Source organism: Taeniopygia guttata, chromosome Z (genome assembly GCF_048771995.1).
Source record: "Taeniopygia guttata chromosome Z, bTaeGut7.mat, whole genome shotgun sequence".
Taxonomy (NCBI): Eukaryota; Metazoa; Chordata; class Aves; order Passeriformes; family Estrildidae; genus Taeniopygia; species Taeniopygia guttata.
The window spans coordinates 77695008-77716933 of record NC_133063.1 but is presented as its reverse complement, the minus strand read 5'-3'; the positions used below and the strand labels follow the sequence as shown (position 1 = coordinate 77716933).

The following is a 21926-nucleotide window of genomic DNA, read 5'->3' as shown; positions in this document are numbered from 1 at the left end:
TTATTTCCTGTCCCTAATATTATTCCCCTTAGGTCAAAGAAGCTGGAAACACATGCTGGTGGGTTCTGGGTTCAATCCAGCATGGCACATCCTCTGGGATGGCTTTTTAGCCTCTGCTGAGGATAAACAGATGGAACAGTGAGGTGGTCTGAGAACTGGCTGAAGGGCGGCTCTCAGAGGATGTGACCAGGGCACAGAGTCCTGTAATTAGCGGTGTCCCCAAGGTTTGGTACTGGATCCAGTATTGTTTAATGACATGGGATAGAGTGTCCTCTCAGCAAGTTCACTGATGATACAAAACTGGGAGTGCTGTGCTGCCCTTCTCAAGGTCCTGTACAGCAGAACCTTTTGAAATGCAAAAATGCAGGGTCCTGCACCTGGGCAGGAACAACCCCAAGCACCAGCACAGGCCAGGGTGACCTGGCAAACAGCTCTGCAGAGAAGGACCTGGAGGTCCTGGAGGACAAAGAGCTTCCTGAGCCAGCAGAGTGTCCTGGGGACGAGAAGGCCAACGGGATCCTGGAGTGCACTTGGAAGGACACTGCCAGCAGGTCAGGGAGGGATCCTGCCCCTCTGCCCAGCCCTGGGAGGCACCTCTGGAGTGCTGTGCCCAGCCCTGGGCTCCTCAGGGCAGGAGGGACACAGAGCTCCTGGAGCAGAGCCAGCAAAGGCTGTGGAGGTGACGAAGGGCCTGGAGCATCTCCCTCAGCAGGAAAGGCTGGGGATGTCTCTTGAAAAGAGACAACAGGAGGCTGGACCAAATCACCTCCAATGGTCACTTTCCAACCTGACCCTTGCTGTGATTCTGTGTAATTCTGTGAATTTTCACAGTTGCTTTGGGACACTAAACAGACCAGTCATGGCAGCGCAGCCATCACACATTTGAAACTTTCAACAGAGGCTTCCAATCAGGAGAGTCTGATGACTTTCTGATGTGCTTTTAAAGTGGGCTTCTAAAGCAGCAGCTTTGTTCCCAGTGCATGCTGATGATGGACTGTCAGCATCCTGTGGAATTAATTTATGTCTCTTTTGCATTAACAGAATCGCCTAGGCTGTACGTGGAAAAACAAAGGCCAGAAGGCATCTCATGGACAACCAAGACCGGTTCTGCTATCACAGACACAAATCCAACCTCCATTAATTTAAAGAAAAAAAGTGTGTTTGCTAAAAAAAATACAGCTGTTGATCCCTGAGCCAAGAAATGCTTGATTTTAGGGAAAACTGGTTCCATATGAAAGCTTTCTGATCATGGTGGACCTAACTGCTAGCATTTTCTAGTCCCAGAGACCATGCAAAAAGGTAATATACAGAGATCTAACCAGCCAGGTCACAGATATAAATTCTACACCCCACCCTCCAAAGGATGCATTTCTCAGCTGAAATAATCCTTGAGGTTGGAAGTCATATGTTATAGTTCTGAAATGTGAAGTAACCCTCAATTCTACCCAGCTCATCAAAAATCCCTGTCCTGCTCTCTCCCTTCTCACATTTCCTTGGCTTCATTATGCTTTTAAAAAAGGGAGATTGCTTCTAAAATCCCAATTGGGTTAACTTGACAGCTGGAGCACAAAAAAACCACAAGAATCTCCCAAGTAGAAGGTTCTGACCATCCCATCCCAGTAATTTGATCATTCCAGCCCTTCTTATGCAGAAGTCCCATCAGGAACATAACTGAGAGGTATCCCAGAACACACAGACTATTCAGGTGACATAGAAAAAAGAGGAAAAAAAAAAAAAGAAGAAGAAAAGTATAACAAGAAGTCTCAAGCAGGAGGTCAGAGTTCATTGGATTTAAAGATCCACTGACCTTCCTTCAGGATAGTGTTGGTCCCATATTCCAGGCCTGGAACATTTCACCAGTTTCCTAATTACAGATCAGATTTTCTAGGCAGGCTACAGGAGCAAAAGTGTTCCTCTAACACCAGTAGTCCACTGCCACATTTTCCCATTACGAGCTTGTCAGCCTGCCAATGCTGAGAACTTCTAGAACTCCTCCTTGCTCTCTTCCCACAGAACACAAAGCAGCATATTCCTTCAGAAGCCCTATTCAAACTCCCTCTCTTCTCTATGAGCCTGCATCTTTGAGACAATGGATAAGAGGAGGCGGACCACTTCCGCCATTCATTTGCCCAGCCTGCTGAAACGTCAGATCTGTCTGATCTTGCAGCAGAAGCATTATCCTTTGTTCTGACCAGGTTGCACAAATAGCTGTGCTTGTGTCAGTCGCACAGATTTTTTCTTTTTTCTTTTTTTTTTTTTTTTTCATGACCAATATGATTTACGGCTCACACAACACACTTTGTCCTGCTAAAAATGTTGCAGTTTTGTTTTCCACCAGGCAGCTCTCCTACAAGAAAACGCAGTTCAGCGTTAAATGAAAGAAAGAAGGGATACTGCACAACGCTGTTGGCTGCATGTATCCTACACAAATGTACCCAAACATTCCCAGCCCTCACACAAAAGAGCACAGTCACCAGAAGCACCTGAACAGGCTTGAAAGAGTTAGAGCAGCACAAGATTATCGTGACTCCCAAGACTTCCCACCAGTTCTCTGAAGGTTGGGCACTCCTCGTGCTCATCAGCAGCAGCGTGTCCTGACAGATTACTGCTTCCCACACAGACAAATTGGGCTGGCCCCAGCCACCCCCACCGCTGTGGTGACATACCTCTGCCCAGAATTCACACCTGGACAGCTTGCAAGCCATCTGCAACCCAAGAGACAAAGGTTGGCCACTGCCAGGTCGTGTGAGCGCACAGTGTGGTGTTGTCTGCTGAGCAGTTCAGTTTCCCACACTGACAGAAGAAAAATAAATTGCCAGCCTCTACTGATAGAGGCCTGAGCTCTCCAGAGGTTACAAAACGTGGCTTTAATTCTCCCTTCCCCTTGTTCTGCCATAATGCACGCTTGCTTATGAAAACAGTTGTTATCAAACATCCTTCCTCTTCCTAGGGCAGAAAACCAAATCAACCAGAAAACACAGCCGGTCAAGTTCTTCAGAACTTCAGCACATCTGAAAGCCTCATTCAGGCTGGAGGTTGAACATTACCCATGACCTCCAAATTTCTTATATTTTTGCCTAAGTATGTACATAAATATGCTGTCTCTGTTATCAGGTAAAAGCTCAAATACCAATTTCTGGCTTTTAGCCAGCATTTAAAAAGGAAAAAAAAAAATTGTTAATCCATGGTTGCAATGGAAAAAACACCTACCACAGGGAAAAAATCCTCCTGCCTTTAGCCAAATCTAATCTAATCTTTTCTCACAGCTGCAATATCACTCTGAATACTTCACTACCTAACTTTAGCTTCACATACGGAGCACGGGGAATTACTGATACAAACCTTTTGTACAAAGCCAGCCTGAAAAAAACCCAACATGGGTGGCTGTGTTTAACATTCCTGAGTTTGCCATCAGAATCGGTAGAGTTCCATGAAGATATTGCCATTTTTAGTAACTACAATACCCTCCAAAACGCAACAGCATTATACTTCTGTTCCATAGAGGCTTTGATGTTCCATCTATTATCCCAGTCTTGCTTTAGCACATATTTTATATTAGAATGCGTTCCAGGAGGCATATGGCAGTAGAACTAGGTCAACCATTAACCAAATAACAGGAAGCTGCTCTGCAGAGCACACCCTTCAAAGCTCGCTTAATGAGCTGGCTCTTCAGAGTGTGTCCTTCAGTAAGGCTGGAGCTAACTGTTCCACAGGATTTTCCTTGAAGACACGAGGTCGTCCAAGGCAGGTGATTTATGGACATGACAGACTCTGAAGAGCCATCCCAGAGTGTGAAAGCATCTGGGTCAGATGTTGAGATGAAGAACAATCCACAGTCACGTGTGAGACATTGAATACCAGGAACTGGCTCAGATAATTTCCTCATTTTAGATGGGAGCAGAGCCCATTCCACCACGAATCTGCTCCCACAACTTCACAGGAAAAGAGCACAGCCTTTATAGAGTTTGTAGGGAAGGATGCCATCACTAGATAAAGATTTAGCATCTCTCTGTCCAGAAGAGTCAATTCCATGCTTTTGCAATGTTTGGGGGGGGGGGGTGCAAAAAGGGCTGATGTTACACCTTGCAAGTCAGTGTCTGACTAAATTCTTCTTGTCTCCTGCTTTCTCATTGATCGCATTTAGATACATGGATTTAACATCTGCCAAATCCAGTAGAAGAAAAAGTCCATCATCATTGCTGGTATCTTCATTTGTTCCACCTCAGTCTCACCAATGGCTTCCACTAAATATCACATTCCACACTTCTAAGCAACCACAGATGCCCAGTCTTTAAAGAGAAGTTTTTAGGACTGAGAAGCCTCAAGCACCACAGAACAAAATCCATGAGTAACATGGAAGTTAGAAAAAGTGTTGATTCATATTACACTGTCAACAAAGCAGTAGAGATGTCCTGATTGAGTTGTTTTTAAACAAATAAAAGGCAAACATTTGCCAGCTGTAATTGAAAGGAAGTTTGCCACTGATATCCATCACATAATTGTTGCAATAACATGATAACTGAACAGTCATGTACCACAAAGCAGTGTAAACTTTTCAAATTCAAAAAAGTCATCATCCAGCTATGTGACTACTGCCAAATCTTGACATTAGGTGTATACAGATACTAATATTAGTTTTCTGATACTCTCATAAAAAGTGGATATCGTCTCTTATCTCTTTATCATAATCTTTCTTCTGGACAGCATCCCTACAAAACAGAACATTCAGTGGTCCTTAAGTCATTATTTACCCAAACAAAGCTAACAATAAAAAAAATCCTCTCTACACCACTGCCAAGGGTAGGCTTGCATTTCTTCATAATTTCTAATAGGCACGACTGCTGTAAGCAGTCCATCTTATATATATATATATATATATATATGAAGAGCTTCCCAAGTACTTCACATCTATCCTTGTGACAAAAATAAAAGGCAAAAAAGCCCTTGCCTAACAGACATTCTTCTAGTAGAGCCTCCATAACTGAGAACTTCTCTGCAACCAAAATGTTTGTGAGGTGGGAACTCAGGTCCACCTTTCTGGAGGTGGATCCTACTGGTTCACCAGATAATAATTCCAGTTCCTAATTACAGGCACAGGAAACGATAAGGCATCCATGATGACTGAGAAAACAGTCAGTGTGTGTGATCATATGTCCCTGCAGATTGCTTTGTATCTTAAGCGACAGCTCCTTGCTGAAACAGGCTAACTCAGTGGAAGACTGCCAAGCATGCTGTGGTGAGATTATCATCTTAGTAGTTATTTATAATAAACTATCTTCAGCAAGTAGCACCTTTTTCAGTAGGAAAAAAAGTCAAGGACAATGCATTTTCTTCGCAGCACAAAGAGGGTTTGTGAGAAAATGTGCAGGCAATATCTGGAGCATTGTTCACTTGCATACGAAGAAGCACTTCGGATGAACATTCCTCCGGCATGTTCTGAAAACTGTTCCAACACCACCAGAAAAAGCACAAAATTACCAGCCACTACAAAGTACAACCTCCAGTGAAAATTACATGGGTAGACAGAACAGAGTGCCCATACTTTATTTTTTTTTTAAATCTTTTGATTTGCCTGCATCCTTAATATTTTTGATGATGACACAGCCACACCATGGTATATCTATGGCACCAAGAAGGAGTTCTGCCCTGAGAGAGATGATGTTCAAGTCTCATACAATTCCTCAGTGCCATTTATTTGCAAGTGCACTGTGCAGAAGTGCCAGAGTCCCATAGCTCCAACCAAAAAATCTGAATGGGGCCAGTGGAGCAGTTTTAAGGATGGAGTTACTGCAGAACAGAACAAACAGTCTTCACACACAAGCCATGTTTTATACGCGTCCCCTCCTCCCATCACCAAACTGCAACTGGGAAAACATACCTGTGGGTTGACTACTCCCACTCCAGTTCTTAGGAACACATGAAGAAAGTCATGCTTTTGCAGAGCTGCCACAGAACGGCATCCAAGACAAGGATTCATTCAAGGGGATCTGTAATATATTATCTGAAGATCCTGCTGAACCAGGCAATGGAAACCATGAGAGCTCTGATTATGAAGTTCAGCTCTGCTGTACCCATCAAGGAGCAAGCTTTGGTATCCCAGAGTTTCCCAGGCTGCAGCTACAGGAAGATATCTCCAAATGTTATGGCTGGGAAAAAACCCTAAACCAGTTGGCCAGGGTGTGACTGAGCTGATAGAAGCCATACCACCAGATTTTTTAAGTCCATTGAATGCTTAGCAAACTTACTTAGAAATCTTTTTTCTGCAGATTTAGATAGACTAGTAACAATATTTGGATCTTAAAAAAAAAAAACAAAAACAAAAACAAAACAAAAACAAATCAGAAGGGTGTTCACGGCATTAGCCAAATAGGACAAAGGTGTTCTAAAAGTGCATTTCTGGTGAAAAGAAAGCACGAACAGTTACAGTAGCTTTCTACAGTTTCTTAGTAATTACAGAGATTCAAGGTCTACACAGAATCACAGCATTTCAAACCTTTTGCATTTCACAGCTGCAGTTCAATGTTCTCAAATGGTTACAGCTTTTGAACAAACTGTGTCTGCACTAAAGCCAAAAGGATCTACCATGGAGCTTCATCTGAAGCTCAGGACTTGCACATGACTGAACTCTTCTCTTTCTCCAGATCTGCTCAGCCCTTCAGCCTCCTCCCAGCCCTTTTATAATCCATCAGACATGCTTCTGGAGTGCACTTCATTGCTTTGTGTTTCATTTGGCTCTTTAAAAAGAAACATACACACACACAAAAAAAAAAAAAAAAAGCCCAATCCAAACCAAACAAAACAAAAACCAAAACAAAAACAGGGGAAAAAAATCCCACAGGTTCAGGAAGAGAGGAAGAAATGAAACCCTATTGGGCTGAAGTTTCCAGATGACAAAGCAGAAGATAATTGTTTAATACCAAGCATGAAAGCAGCACAAAAGGACAAGATGCAGAGGGGAGGAAGAAAAAAAATCTATCTGGGCTTCCTGCACTGGCATGAAATGGCTGCTTTCCTTCTTACTGCCAGCTCCCATGCTTCATGTTGACATTACACATCCTGTGCTGTAGATCCACCCCCATGCTGATGCTTGCCCAACAGAATTATCTCCTGCGTCACAGCAGTGGTAACAGAACTGCTGGCTCTGCAGATCCGAGAGCACCATTTCAATGCTTAATACACGCAGCCACTGGACACACTACCAGATATTCTGGGTTGGTTTATGGCCCTCTCAGTGCTGTACTGCTTTGCCTAACCTTCTGTTAACCAGATGGCCCATCCTCTCCCCTTGGGATCAAACCATTAGGTTTTATTTTATTAATCTCTACCAAAACGCAAGGACGGTTTGGAGCCCTCGTATCTGGTTTATCTCCAGCATGGTTGCTAAAATGAAAATGACCTAAAAATAACTGGAAATGCTGCTTCACACCAACAGAGAACAAGCTCTTTTGGAGTAAATATTTAAATTATCTGCCAGACAAACCACCACAGCAGCATGAACCACATGGATAGGAACTTGTATTATGTACACACACTCAAAAGGTACACACTTCTGCCATTGTAAAAGGACCTAAGTTGCATTCTTCCTGATCCAAAACACTTTTGTCTTCAACAAACCATTACCATATTAGTATCTATTCAAGCCAATTCCTTAATTAAGAGGGGAAAAAAACGAGGGGGAAAAAATGGCTTCCAAAACCACCACAATTAGTGATTGGGCTCCAGAATACGTGAACATCATCCACAGACAACACAGCAACAGGAATGTTCTCACTAGAACATCTGCAAACTCACATGAAACAGTACTTTAGGGACATGCCAGCACTAATTGAAGTCAAAGTTGAGTATTTATAACATACATGCTCCTGCTGTCAAAACACAAATAGTGAGAATGAAAGAAGGAGCACACGAACGAAAGTGAAAGAATTATCTAATGCATATGCTTCCGCTGAATCTTGCAAATCTGCTACAGCCGTGCCCTCACATGCAACCACAAATGAGCATCTCATGTATGTAGGTGGAAGCTGTTGAAAGTTAAGGGCATCCTCAATTCAAGATGTAATTTTTAAACGCCTCCCTGAAAAGCTCCACAAGAATTACTCCATGCAGCTAAGGATCGGATCTTCAAATGTTTACTCACACAAGTAGCTGCAGTGAAAATTCAGAATCAGGGCACAGCAACTGTGCACATGAATGAGCTCTTAGAGCATAAGGGCTTTAGCTCCCCACCATTTATTATCTACCAAATGCACTACAGTAACTAAGAAAATGCAACAGTGGTGAGGTCTGACCTATTAAAAAGCCTTTGTTAACATTCCTGACAGTGGCAGTGAGCAGTTATAAAATAAATAAATAAAGCGCACATGCCTGCACACCAAACAAAATCCCAGGAATGTAAGAGGAATCCTTTAAAAGTTGCAGTTCTGCTGTCTTCCAAAGGAAATAGGAAGCAAATCCATGTAAAATCTAACTATAATAAATCATTAAAATCTGTTCTTCATGGCTGCCACCACAGTGCAGTACTTCAAAAGCACAACCGGGTTCACTGTTCAGATTGCTGCACACATATATTTGTGTGAAGCTGGATCTTTTCAACCTAAAGCTCCAAACCTCTGCAGGCTGGAGTGTCAAACACACTCAAAGATGATGGCACTGCTACTATCCAACTTCCTACAAGGGACTAACTTCTGACATGGAAGGAGATCACAAATCGCCTTCTTCACACCACCTGGGCAACTAAAATGTTCTTGTGGTCATCCATTACTAAAAGTCTTACTGAGACATGAATAACCCTCCAATCTGGATGTCAACAGATCAGCAGGTATTGCCTTCAGCTCATAAGCAGACCGCTTAATTCACCTGTAAAGAGGATTAGATGTCTTCAGCACATCAAGGAAAAAAACATGAGAACAGGCAGTGTGACATTTTAGCTCCATCTATCTTTAAAATTTCCCCAAAGAGCAGGATTTTTTTAATGTCCCATTTAAGTTACTAACTCATCATCATATGACTGGCCTCCACTGCCATGACATACAAAACTTCAGTATATGGTGACAGGCCCCCTAGAAAGTCATTCCACAACCTGAAACATCATCTACCCTTCAAACACACTAAAAATAGATTCCTCACCCCCTTGAGGTCTCAGCAGCCCATCTGATATTACAGTACAGTATTAACAAACCTATGTAGACATGAATTCTTAAAATAAATATCTTCAGAGATAAGACCAGAATACCAGCAAGCAAACTATATTCCTGTACACCAACTGGTGAACCTGTGGAAGCACTGAAGAACCATGGAGGGCAATGACCATTTCATGTTCATTTTGCAGGAGCACAACTCGGGCAACCTTTGGTCAACCTGCCTGACATCTTGCCAAGCAATTTCTGTCTGAAGGATATTTTCTGACTGCACTACAGTCTCAGCAGGTCTTTTTATGTGGTTCCTTGCGAGAACTGAAAATCTTTGTCTTCCCCCACACCTCCCCTGCCCCATGGTGGAAAGAGAGCAGCACCCTGGTAGGGGGCGTGAAATGGAAAGTTCATTGTAGTTTTTTTATCACCTCTGCAATCTGCTCATTTAAAAATAATTCAGGTTTACTCATTTACTCATGCAAAGACCCAAACACACTGACTCACTCTCTCAGCAGCCCCAGTGAGTAATACAGTTATGTCCTTGGAGCCAGAGATTTCAGGTCTCACACATGCACGGGCGTTCTGGCAGGAGAAACCCGCGCGTGCTCTTGAGCAACAACAGCTCCTTCCCAACCTACCAGGATGGAAACACACCGGGAGCCACTGAAGGGTTAAACACACCCATCCTGCACAGCAGAACGTGGCCTTGGGTCACATTTACCTACAGAAGGGCTGCTGGAGCGCTCCTCTGCCCTGGTGCTGTTGCACACTGGGCTGTTTCACACCATATGCTTGATCACAGACAAGAGAACTTGGCCTCTGCGTGACCTTACACAGCTGAAAGCCGATATGCTTTCTCCCCACTGCCCGCCCCCAGCAAAGATAAAAGGTCATTTAGACCAAAAGGAACCTGTCCACACTGACTTCAAGTTACATTAATTCAACTTTTGGGATGCACACTCCTGGCCAGGAAGCCAAACCCCTTCTCGCAGGGCTGCAAGCCACAGCCATATGACGGGGCAGGAACAATTCAGCAGTCAAAGAGCTAATTAACCAGGCTGAGAGCTGTCTGGCTGCTCTCGATTTTCCACCAGCCATTTGTTACATTTTTTACACTTGTCAAGCTATTTAGCTGAGCATGATAGAAGCGAGGCTTCAGAGGTCCCACATCCTGCAGCCCGAGCCACCCAGCTGTAGACAAAACGGAGGGGAGAAACGGAAATGCAAAATGAGAGCTTCCCATCAAATACAGAAAGAAATAATTCCAAATTTGTTCACATTGACATTTTATTTTATTTATTTATTTATTTATTTATTGTCTTCATGGTGCCACTTGTCTCACAACATAGAAGAAAACAAGAAGATGACTCCGTTGGCCACTGCCTTCCAAACTCTACTGCATCACCAACTAAGTTGGTACTGTGTATATATAAATATATTTATCCATACTCACCACAAGCAACAACACACTTGAGAAGATAGGCTCAGTCAGAATGACAGCAGTGACACAAAAACAACACGGCAGGTAACCGCATCTCATCTCTAAAGTGCTCGCCAAGAGAAGAGCAGCTCTGCTCCAGTCTCACACACCAGAACCACTCACAAAAGGAAGCTTTTCTTTCCTCATCTTGGTTTGTTTTAACACACACAGCAGCAGAATCCAGCACCAGGGTCGTAATTTCCAACATGCACGTTAAATCCTAATTATACCTATTTTACTGGGCAGAGGGATAGATGGTTGAACGAATTAAAAAAAAAAAAAAAAAAAAAAAAGGGCAATATTTCAAGGGCTGGACAGCAATTCTTTAGTCTCCTTTCTTTTTGGTCAGAGGGACCCAAATACCCTTAACAAAGAGACACATGCCCACAATTCTAGCTGAGTCTGACTGGACTGAAGAATCCAAGTTAAAATAAATAAATATCCATGGGTCTCTTAAGTTCTCTCCAGCAGCAGTTTGCTCAACTAAAGATGAGTATTCATCCTTGACTCACTGCATCCCCCTCAAGACCACCATTCCTCAAGCTATTCCAAGTTTAGCCCAGACTGTAGTTTTCCCTTTGTTTAATAAAATAATGAAAATTAAAAATTAAAATAGAAAAAAAAAAAGAAATTACAAAGAAGTTGCTAAACGATCTCCACTGACATAAACCACCTACACCAATCCCTCTGAATTTCCGACCTAGGATCTATTTCAGCTGTCCACTTAATATCAACAAGAGTGAAGTAGAAGTGAGAGAAAAAAAAAAAAAAAAGAAAAAAAAACACAAAAAAACCCCACCAAACAAAAAAAAAATTCAAAAAACCACCCACAGACACCAACCATTTTCAGCATCATCAGCCAGCTGAATTCTAACTTTTGGACCACAGCAAGGCCTTTATTAATGATCCCTCTCCCAGCTACACACTCAATCAAATTCACCAGCAACTCAGTCATTAGAAGGTAAATGAACCACCCTCCACATCACCATCGTGCTGGACCAAAATCTTCCAGCACAAGTACTCTCTTCCTTAGCTTTGCTGTCTATTTGACAAATAGGGGGAGAAAATATAAAAAACTTAAGAGAAAAATTACGATAAATTTAAGAAAATTTTGTGTGCTTGCTGGAGCACAGGTTCCAAGTGTCACATTCCTCCCATTCTGCTCTTTTCTTTGGAGAGGTCTGGGGACAGTGTGTGGGAGGAATGTGCTTGCCTGGCCCCGTGATAAGTGGCCATTGTGCTCTGAAGTATTTGCATGACAACAGTCCAACCCAGGATGACCCATCTTCTTCCCAAAAGGAATATCCTGTGATGCCTTCTTTCCACTGATACCATCCCAAGCCACTGTTTGAACCTAAGAGCTGCAGGCAGAAAGGAAGGGTTTGCTCATCCCAGCAATGCAAAAGAAGCCCCCATTGTCCTACCAGGCCACGGAAACAGTGACCACATGTACATCAGAAGATTCCATTTTTAGCATCTTTCAAAACAAAGTCTTCTCTTTCACATTATCACGAGTACACTGAATCCTCAGTCTTCCTATATCGTTCTCTGCAATGTCTGCTTTGTTTTGTCTTGAAAAATTGTTCTCCTGCCTCTCTACCCCATGCCACTGCTCCATTAGCAGCAAGTTTCCACTGCAAGTAATTATGGCATGCCTTAGCCTACTTTTTTCTGTTTGCTGAACAGCTCTGCCTATTTTCTACTTGTGCTGATGCTACCATTTACTTTTCCTGACGCTCTAATCCCTGTATCCTTTGAAGGCCTGACTCCCTCCACACCATGACAGCAGCTGGGGCTCTCAGGCCCCTTTCGAGACCTTTTTAATAGCCACTGTAATGCCATTCTGATGAACATCCCAATTCCTAATCTTCAGGTCAGCACAAAGCCTACATCAATAACAAGTGCTGCAAACACAACATCCAGGGCTGCTGAGCACCCATTATCTAAATGACTTCAAGTTATTAATTGCATATTCCTGGAACTGGAAGGAGAAGGAAAAACACTGTCACATAATGCAAGCACTTAGTTTCTTCACACATAATCCCAATTAGAAGGTCTTATTTTCCACCAGGAAGTAACAAGTGACACACGTCAAGAACTGAATTCTTAATTTAACTGGTTCAAAACTAATAGAAGTAGCCTAGTGAATCAAGTGCTTTCCCAGAATTATTTGTCCTCAACACACAGTGGCCTTGCAATGATTGCTACCCTAATAAGCTCTAAATAAGTCCTTGCTAATCACTCATGACATTGATGATGTGCCTACAGCTCTTTATGCTGACATTATTAAACAAGTATTCTTTAAGAGACTGTGTTTGACTCCACTCAAGAACAACTCCTGAACATCCTGAGATCTCCTGCTTCCATCTTCTTTCAATTACCAGCTAAACTCAACTTAATTAATTGCTTCTCCTGATGGATCTTACCATCTTCTACCTAAGAAGCTGCTTTTAGCCCAAGCCAAAACCCCACTGTATTCCCCCTAGACAGCAGCTGTGGAGGTCCATAAGTATAATTATGGACCACAAAAACCAGACAGAAACAATGAGACTTTTGCTCAAGGTAAAATACAATGTATAACACTGCTGCTATGTCTGGGACTGATGTTCTGGTAACAAGTGTATTTCAAGAATTACTACAAAGTAGTCAAAACCAATGAGGGAAATACTTCTTAAGCACATTGCTTAAAGAAAAGTTCCTTCAGGTAGTGATTAGCCCAGGATATTTTGAGTTACTGCAGTAACTTACATTGCCTCAAGCTGGCCAAAGCAACTGCACCAATACCATCAACTCCAAGACAGCTGAAAAGAGCCCAGAGGAAAAAAAACTACATTGTATTTAAGATTGTGTTCAACCCTAAGATGCCAAACGCAATGGCTCCCCTTCCCTTATCTCTAACTCTCTCCTCTTCCTCAAACCCCTTCAGAGATGCATTTGTGCTGCAACCTCTGGCACAGCTTAATAAAGCTCAAGAGATGAGGGGCAGACTTTTAAATCTTTGTTATTGTTTTTAACCTGGAAAGAAAAAAACCGAACAGAACCCAAAAACAAGAGAACTCACATGACTTTGTATTTACCTATGTGTTGAACTTCCCAAACACAAGCTGAAAGCAGAAGAATACTTCCTAAACTCAGGATGCAAATAAAGACCACTTCTATTAAACCTGGTCCCCTAAGTTTGGAAACTTCTACTAGAGACCTTTTTTTTTTTTGCTACAACCAACAAGATAATTATCATAAGTCGATCTATCTCCCTTCCTCCCCCCTTTTCTTCTTTCAGCACTGGCATACAAACCATGCTATTTTAACTTCTTTCCTGTTCTCCCAGTTCTTCTGGAACATTTTATTTTCAACAGTCAACTCATTTGGAGAAGTGCCATGCTGAAGTTCAACCGTGTACAATGTTAACTGTGTCTCTGCCAGCAGCTGAGGACTTGCATCACGCCACCTTCTCCAGACACCTCTTGATTAAACAATTTGAGTTCCTCTCTCTGAGAAGTTAGCATATGTTTAAGCAACCTTCACTCTCATCACACTCCTTTTATTTCCCCCCCCCCCCCTTAAAAATTATTCTCACTCTCTGAAGAGTAAGATGGAATTTCTCATTCTCTCCTCAATTAACACTCAGCAGACCTCCTGCTCACCTCCTGTGGGCCCAGAGATCTCTTGGTTGTTTAGTACCCTAGAGTGAAGCCACTGTTAGGAAAGCAAGCAGGCATTTGGACTGATGAAGTTCAACATCTCTGCTGAAGCCAGCAATTAGAAGTCCATACTTGAACACATCTTGGATCAAGTATGCAAGTCAAGCAAATCATACTGTTCTGGCACTGACAGCAGACCATATTCATACAGAACAAGTTCACAAAATATATAATTTTCTACTTCAAGGTAGAAAAATATCTGTTAAGAGTCAAAATATGAGAAATACATGATGCTGAAGGAGTATTTCCATTATTTTTCTTCTATAATAGATTGGAAGTTTCACAAAATATAAGGAAATACAAAATACAAAATACACAAAACAACACAGACATCTCGGCCTTTGTAGACCTTTCCTGATCTGTGGAAAATAAGACCTCCTTCCTCCATCAGCAGCTTCTTCCAATCACTATTTCACTGGGGACTTTTGCATTTGTCCCTAAGTTTGCCTGGTGAAGCTTCAACATGGGACAATATTAGTTAATGAGTAGTACACAGCTATTCACCAGTTTCACATTTTCAAGTCCTTTTTATGCAGTTTCTTACTTCAAAGCACTGCCGTTCTGCCCATTTAAGAAAATTATCCACAACACCACACAGCGAAAGTGTTACAGTAAACTGAGGTAATCTCAATTTATATTGTAATTCCACATATGTTGTTTGGAATAATGGGAAAACCCAATAGGAAATGCTGATTCACACTGGGTTTCTGGAGTTCCAGATTTCAAGAGACATCTTTTGAGCTCTTCTGAAGTATTCTTCCTCAAACTCTAAGTTGTACTATTATAAGACTTAAGTTCTTCCCATTTCCTTTTTAAGGCTAAAATTAAACTTGCCCATTCCTTGGGGCCCAGAGGAACATCTGCCAGATGTCCAGACATCTATGCTGAACAATAGTCATCTACTTGTCAACTCTCTTTTTAATCATCCTTTTATCAGTCTTCATAAAAGTCAATTCCTCTTTTAAGTCAAAGTGCACAATGCTAACGAATTTATAAAGGTCACTGGAATGGAATGATCATATTTTTTTCCATTTCCACTTCTGCAGTTGCCCTGCTTTCCCTTTCCAGCACCCCATTATGTACTCATATTCTTCACAGTCTAAGCAAACAGATTATTGTATTTTTAGTCTTCCTCATGCAATAAAATAGTATTTTTAATTATGGAAGGATATTGTAAACATGACATCTAAAGTTTCTCAACAACATAACCTGGTGTGAAGCTAGCGAAAATGTAAAACTAAATCAAATAACTCTTTAAATATTTTTAAAGTAGTGCTTCATAGGCTATGTCTAATAGGTGTGAGAAGAGTGATTAAGAAAAGCATATTTAAATACTGGAGAATAAGCTACCAACGGTGATTCTTTCTATTAGAGATTGGACCAATAAAAAATTCTGTGTGCCCCAAACCAAAAGCAATTGAAAGCCATTGTCTGAATGAAGAAATTTATGCCTGATTTGGAGAAACATTCATACCACCACCATGGTGTGAATAAAGATCGTCTTTCTGCATCTTCTTTAAAAACCAATGGATTTGGGGTTTTTTGTTTGTTTGGGATTGTTTTTGGTGGGTGGAATTGTTTTGTGTTGTTTCGGAATTTTTTTCTTTTTAATAAAAGTTCTTCAGGTAGAATTTTAACATCAAGGTGAACTTCAGTCTGTCTGGGCAGAACCACAAGAAGAAGCACCATTAACAAGAATGTAATTCTCTGAAGAGGTTTCAGTCTCAAAGTGAGGAAACCCAGGGAGAAAAAAAAAACCAAAAAACAAAAAACAAAAAACCACAACAAAAAAAACCCCATTAAAACTACTGCAATGTTGCTTGGTTTCCTAGGGTGTCAAGAGGCCTTCCCAAAAAGATCTTCATCTGAAATCTCAGAGCTGTTCTTGGATTGCACATGCCATGTTCAAGGGCAGTGTATCTGCAGGGCACCCTGTGGTGCCAGCACTGGGCTGACCTCTCCAGAAGTAAGAGGAGATTCACAGCTCTGAACCACAAGCACTCTGCATACGGTCCATGTAGGGGATGGATATTTGGGATCTGACCCAAATAAGCAAAGGTCAGTGGGCAATTTTTCAATTTGTCTTCAATGGCTGACTTAGACCTGTGCAGAGGTCTTAAAAATCCATCAAAAAAATATCACCTTGGGGGCAGGTGGGGCGGGGGGAAGAAACCCAAAACAACACCACAACAGCAAAAACAACCAACCAACCAACCAAAACCCCAAAACCAAAAGCAGTTAGCCTCTCTTTTTGCCAAAATATAGGATTAAACATACCTGAAATGGTATGTTCCATGGCCTTCTTCTGAAAGATGGAGACAACCAGAGAACCTCAGTAATTTGGGTGACACATCAGCAACCAGAATTTAAGAAATTCACAGTTGATAATGCAATATCCTTCCGAAGTATGTTAGATTACACATTAAAACATTTCTTCCACAGCAAAAATAAAACAAGGGCATTGATTTTTAACCTCTAAGACGGATCTCAAGTTCATCACCCGTCTCTGCAATCCTCAAATCTTTCTGGTTTTTTGCACATCTGGGAGGATGTTCTGATTCAGATTCACTGTTCCCCCATCCTGCCACTTAACATCTTCCCGTATTTGTTCTTAAACACCTTAGAATAATCAATGTATGGACATCACTCACACCCTTCCATGGAGCTGTGCCTTCAAGCGCAGCAGCACTGCACTCCAGATGTATTTTGGACTTTTTGAGGAACTGCATCTACTGTGCAGCTGATGTGCAGATTTCAGTGGGTGGGAAAAGATCCGAAGCCTGTTTTGAGTCTACTCAAAATTGCTTCAGATTAAAAGGTGGGTTAAAAACAAAGCACACGAATTCCTGCTCAACTGCTATCTTGCTTTAAAGATCTCAGGTTTCCATAATGACATTAAAATCACAGTAAGAATGTTGCTGTAAGTTTTCAGGAAAAAACAGTATTTTATGACACCAAAAAGACAGCTGTGAAAACTGTTTTGCTTTTTCCAAGAGAGATTATGTATGTTATGATGCTCTGAGGAATCTACTAAAAGCTTGCCAGTATCACTTTAATGCAACCTAGTGAGTGGGGAGAAATATTCCATCCTAATTTAAAACACATCCAAAAGAAGGAATGCTCTTGGAAATGAGATGTCAAAAATCCCAAAAATTAGGCATCATCACCTAGGAAAAAAAGAGACATTTCATGATACCCTCTGGAAGAACCTGAGCAGCCTCAAGCTGCATGCACTTACCTCCAAATGCTTTCAGAAATCTAAAAATATATGCTTATATATGCTATTTACTTGGCCAACTGATCAACCTCCAAAATCCTGTGGTCTTTGACCAAAGAAAAATATCTAGAAAGGTGACCTCTGCATGAAAGCATGAGAGGAAAAAAAGCCTGAGGATGTGTTTCTCTGTGTGAAGGAGAATCTGAGCAATTTCCTCCAATCCTCATTTCCTGATAGCATGAAGACAGCGAGAAGACCCATCACAATGTTGTGCATTGAAAAATCTGAAGGGAAAACCTTAGGGGAAAAAATCATGATTAAGCCAGCTCCTGCCCAGCAAAGCCTCAAAACATGGAGAGACATCCACAATGTTAGGAGCACTTCCCATCTCAGCTTTGTCTACTCTCTCTCTCCTCCATTTTCTGGTGGAGCTAGAGAACATGACATGGCTTACCTGACTCAGATCACAGCTCTCTGCCAAACTAGTCACTTCCTCTTAGACATGCAAGCAGCTTCATGAGACAAACAGACCCCCACAGATGCACACACAAAAGCAGGAGCAGAAAGCCCTCAAAACTTGGAGGTCTCTCCCCTTCCAAACACCAGAGAAACAAATGAAACTTTTCCCTTTTTCTCCCCCAAAAAGAGGGAGGTGAAGGGAAGGGGGGGAGGAATCCTATCAGATCACAACTACATGAAGCTCCAGGAGGATCTCTCTGTGAGGAGAATAGAAACCACAATGCTGAGGGGAGCCGGGGGGCACGGGGAGGGGGGGAAGGAGAAGGTTACTCCAGAAGACATAAAGAGCCTGTGGACTGTGTGTGTGCATGTGTGCGAGAGCGAGGAGAAGCTTTGTGTGGTGGAGCCTGGACTGGAACCAAAGCAGACAGCTTGCAAATGGAGGACAGGGAGATAAAGAAAGGGAAAGACGGGGAGAGATAGGGAGAAACCTGCCCCGGGTGGGTTGAGAAAGGGGCAGGGGAGAAAGCGCCTTCTCCCTTGCCTGGTTTAAAGGTAGGGACATCGGGGAACTGAGCAAGTAGAAGTGGGCTCCTTCCCCTTCCTTTCTTCCCTTCTCGCTCTCCTTTCTCTCAAAGGAGAGCACAAGCGTGTGTAATGGCTCCTGCTCTCCAGCCGAACGCTGTCCTCCTCCAAGCCACCTCCTGCGGGCACCAGCAGCCCCCCAGCCCCGACGCCGCCGGGGACCCCCGCATCCCAACTCCGGGAGAGCCGCGGCGGGGGCACCACCGCCGGGCGAGGACCAGCCTCGCCAGCGGCGAGCAGGGCAGCGGGGGGACGAGGAGGAAGAGGAGGAGGAGGGGGAGAGCGGCTGGCAGAAAGAAAGAAAGAAAGAAAGAAGGAAAGAAAGAGAGAAAGAAAGAAAAGAGAGCGAGAAAGAAAGGAAGGAAGGAAGAAAGAGGTCACCCGATTGCCTGGGTCGTGCCAGCACGGAGCTTTTCTCTCCTCCGTGTGTCTCCCGTCTCTGATCCAAGTCCACACGCACAGCACCATCCAGACCTCGCACACACACACATATCCTCTCAGGCACCCCCCACCCCGAAAGCTCGGCTGGTATCTCACTTATCTCCCCATATTTCCCCCACCCCACCCCCCCCCCCCCGTAATGCAACAACAAAAAATTAATTAACCGCCTTCCTCCTCCTCCCACCACCACCACCACCACCACCAGCACCTCCTCCTCTTCTCCTCCTCCATGCAAGAGACCTCTCTCAAACAAAACACCCCGCTCTCGCTCCCCTCTCTTCTCTTTTTTTTTTTTCCCTTTCTTTCTTCTTCCTTCCTCCGTTGACCGAATGAATGGATTTCAGAGGAAGGTGGTGGAAAGAAAGACGGACATAAAAGACCAAACAAAATAACACACTCACAGACACACACACAACGAGACACAGACACGCACACAAACGAGAGATGATCTCTCCAATGCCAAACCAGAGATGGGTTTTAATTGCAAGAACTTACAGGAGCGTCCCGGCACTGCTGCTCTTGCTGCTGCCTCCTCTCCTCTCCTCTCCTCTTCCTCTCTGCCTAGCTCTTCTTGTTATTGTTGTGGAAGTTGTTTTGTGAGTCTCATGTGCTCCTTGCCAGGTCTCAGCAATGGAGGATCGCCATCTTTCCCTGCTTTTCCCCCCCTCTCTCTCTCTCCCTCTCCCTCTCTCTCTCTCTCCTTCACTGGTTTGCTGCAGCTGCAGATGACCTGAGATATCCGTCTCTCTCTCTCTCTCTCTCTCACCCTCTGTGTCTCTCTCTGAATAATGAGCAACCAGAGGGAGAGAGAGAAAGAAGACAATCTCCTCTCCTACCACACAAAACGCAAGAGCACCAGGGGGTGCAAGAATCCTTTCTAACAACAACAACAACGTGTAGGGGAAGAGGAGGAAAAAGAGAAAGAAAAGAGAAGAAAAGAGAGGAGGAAAAGGCAAGAAGAAAGAGGAGGGAGGTGGAAGAGGAGGGGGGAAAGCAAGCAAGCGAGAGAGATCCAACAGGCAGACAGATGGAGGAGAAGATGGTAGTGATAGAGGAGGAGGTGTTGAAGATGAAGGAGATTAAGAGGAGGAAGGTGGTAACAAAAAGTTAAGGTTTGGGACACTGAATCACTCACAGGCCAGGGAGGAGGAGAAGAAGGGGGAAAGATCTGAAGATCTTCCCCTTCCAAGCTGTTGCCTTCACAAAGCTTCCCGTGCAGGAGCGCTCAGCAGCTCCTGCGATGCTGGGGGAGCCGCTGGGATGGAGCGCTCTGCTGGGTCATAGCTCTCTTCCAGCCATGACAAAAACCGGTTTCTGCATGCAGATCTGCCCCCGAGGTGATCCCTCAGACACATCCATCTAGAGGCTAATCTTCCCTGAGCAGGGTAAAGAACATAAATGGAGCTGGAGGTTGCAAAGTATAAAACCAGATCTACCACGTGGTTGGTTTTTAATCCCCCTTCCAGCTCGCATTTGATGTGGAGAAAGGACACTCAAATTGTCCATTTCTGGCACGTATTTTGAAGTCTACTCCTGGAAATAAAAGACAGTCATCTCCAGGTTTTTTATTTCTCACAAGCGTTTGGGAGAAAAGAGAGCTTGCACTACTATCACCAAAATCACTTCTACATTGGTGAAACGTGTTTTTGGCCGCAAAATAAAATAAATAATTCCACTTAAAATAACTTTTATGCCTCCCAACACCTAGTTGTCTGCTTCTTTGTGACTGATTATTTAAAACCGTGGAAACTAACGATCAAGGCTCACAAAGAAAGGTATCTGGGTGATGAAGGCAAGCAGACAAAGACAAAGCGGCTGTAGCCTGCATTTTTATTTAGTCTCGTTTCTATTAAGCATTGTCCTGAGCTACTTCTTTTGCTCGACACCCCCACCTCAGCGCAACCTCCCCCCTCCCCTTCAGTCTTTCCACAGCACCAGGTCAGATTCTTTCTGGGGTTATGTCTAGCGAGGAAAGGGGGATGGGGGTGGAGGGGCGGGAGGAATTAGGGTTTACGTGCAGACTCAGTAAATCAATACGCGGGAGTGAGGCAAAATCAATTTGAGCACAAGGGCATGACTGGTATTGGAACATCAGTGGGGTTTCTCGAGCTCTCCAGCTCTGCAGTTTTGCATGGCTGGAAGAGAGACTAGAACCACGGAGCTCCGGTTCGGGTGGAGGGGGAGATCCTCCCCTGCTCCGAGGAAGTTAACATATGGGTGGTGGACCTAAGGTGATCTCCTGGAAATTTTAGAGTTCAGGTTTTACTGACTATGGGAGAAGTCAGGCATGTTAGAACTTCATTGTGTCTCTCAGCTCAGCTGAAGACCAAATGCAGGAATACTAACCATAGCAATAAAATAAAATAAAATAACAAAAATCGGTCGCCCAGGTAGTGGTCAAATATTAAACCCATGCATCCTCCGCTCTTCCCATCCACAAGAATGCCGTGAGCACAGATGCAGGATCTCTCCCATTAAATCTTCTTTTTCTTCGAGCCGTGCAAGTTAATGACTAAACAGGAGAAAGATCTTCTCCCTCCTCCTCCTCCTCCTCCTCCTCCTCCTCTCCCCTCTTTCCGCTGCCCCCCCCCCCTCCACCCCAAACAAGTGCTGTGAGAAATGGGAGGAAGGATAATATCTGGGCAGAAGGAGCACTGTTGGATGTAGAGAATTCTTCTTAAGGAAAAGGGGAAAAAACACCAAAACTGAGGATTCCTACTAAGACTACTAGTTTCTTGCAGACAAACGGAGCGGACACCTCCTAAGAAGCTGATAAAAGAACATTAAGGAAAAGGGAGGGACTGTCTTTACGGCTGCCAGAATGTGCATGTGTTCTGCCTGCAATTTTCTATAAATCATCCTCATCGCAGGAACAGAGCGCCTGGGCTTTGCAATCTTTGACGTACCATCAA

The 21926-nt window shown here is 43.3% G+C and overlaps 1 protein-coding gene across 7 annotated transcripts in view; it reads right to left on the bottom strand.

Annotated features, from left to right (window-relative positions):
- The window catches only part of ZNF462 (zinc finger protein 462), a 90129-nt gene extending 69746 nt beyond the window's left edge, over positions 1-20383 (bottom strand). For 2 of the 7 annotated variants that reach the window (XM_072922733.1, XM_072922734.1), the window contains exon 1: positions 19510-20064. The gene's annotated coding sequence lies outside the window, so the exon portion shown is untranslated. Of the gene's footprint in view, positions 1-18954; positions 19105-19509; positions 20081-20149 lie in introns of those variants that run through there. The other 5 variants (XR_012053236.1, XM_072922731.1, XM_072922729.1 and 2 more) reach the window with 5 other exon arrangements.
- Positions 20384-21926: the final 1543 nt, after the last annotated feature.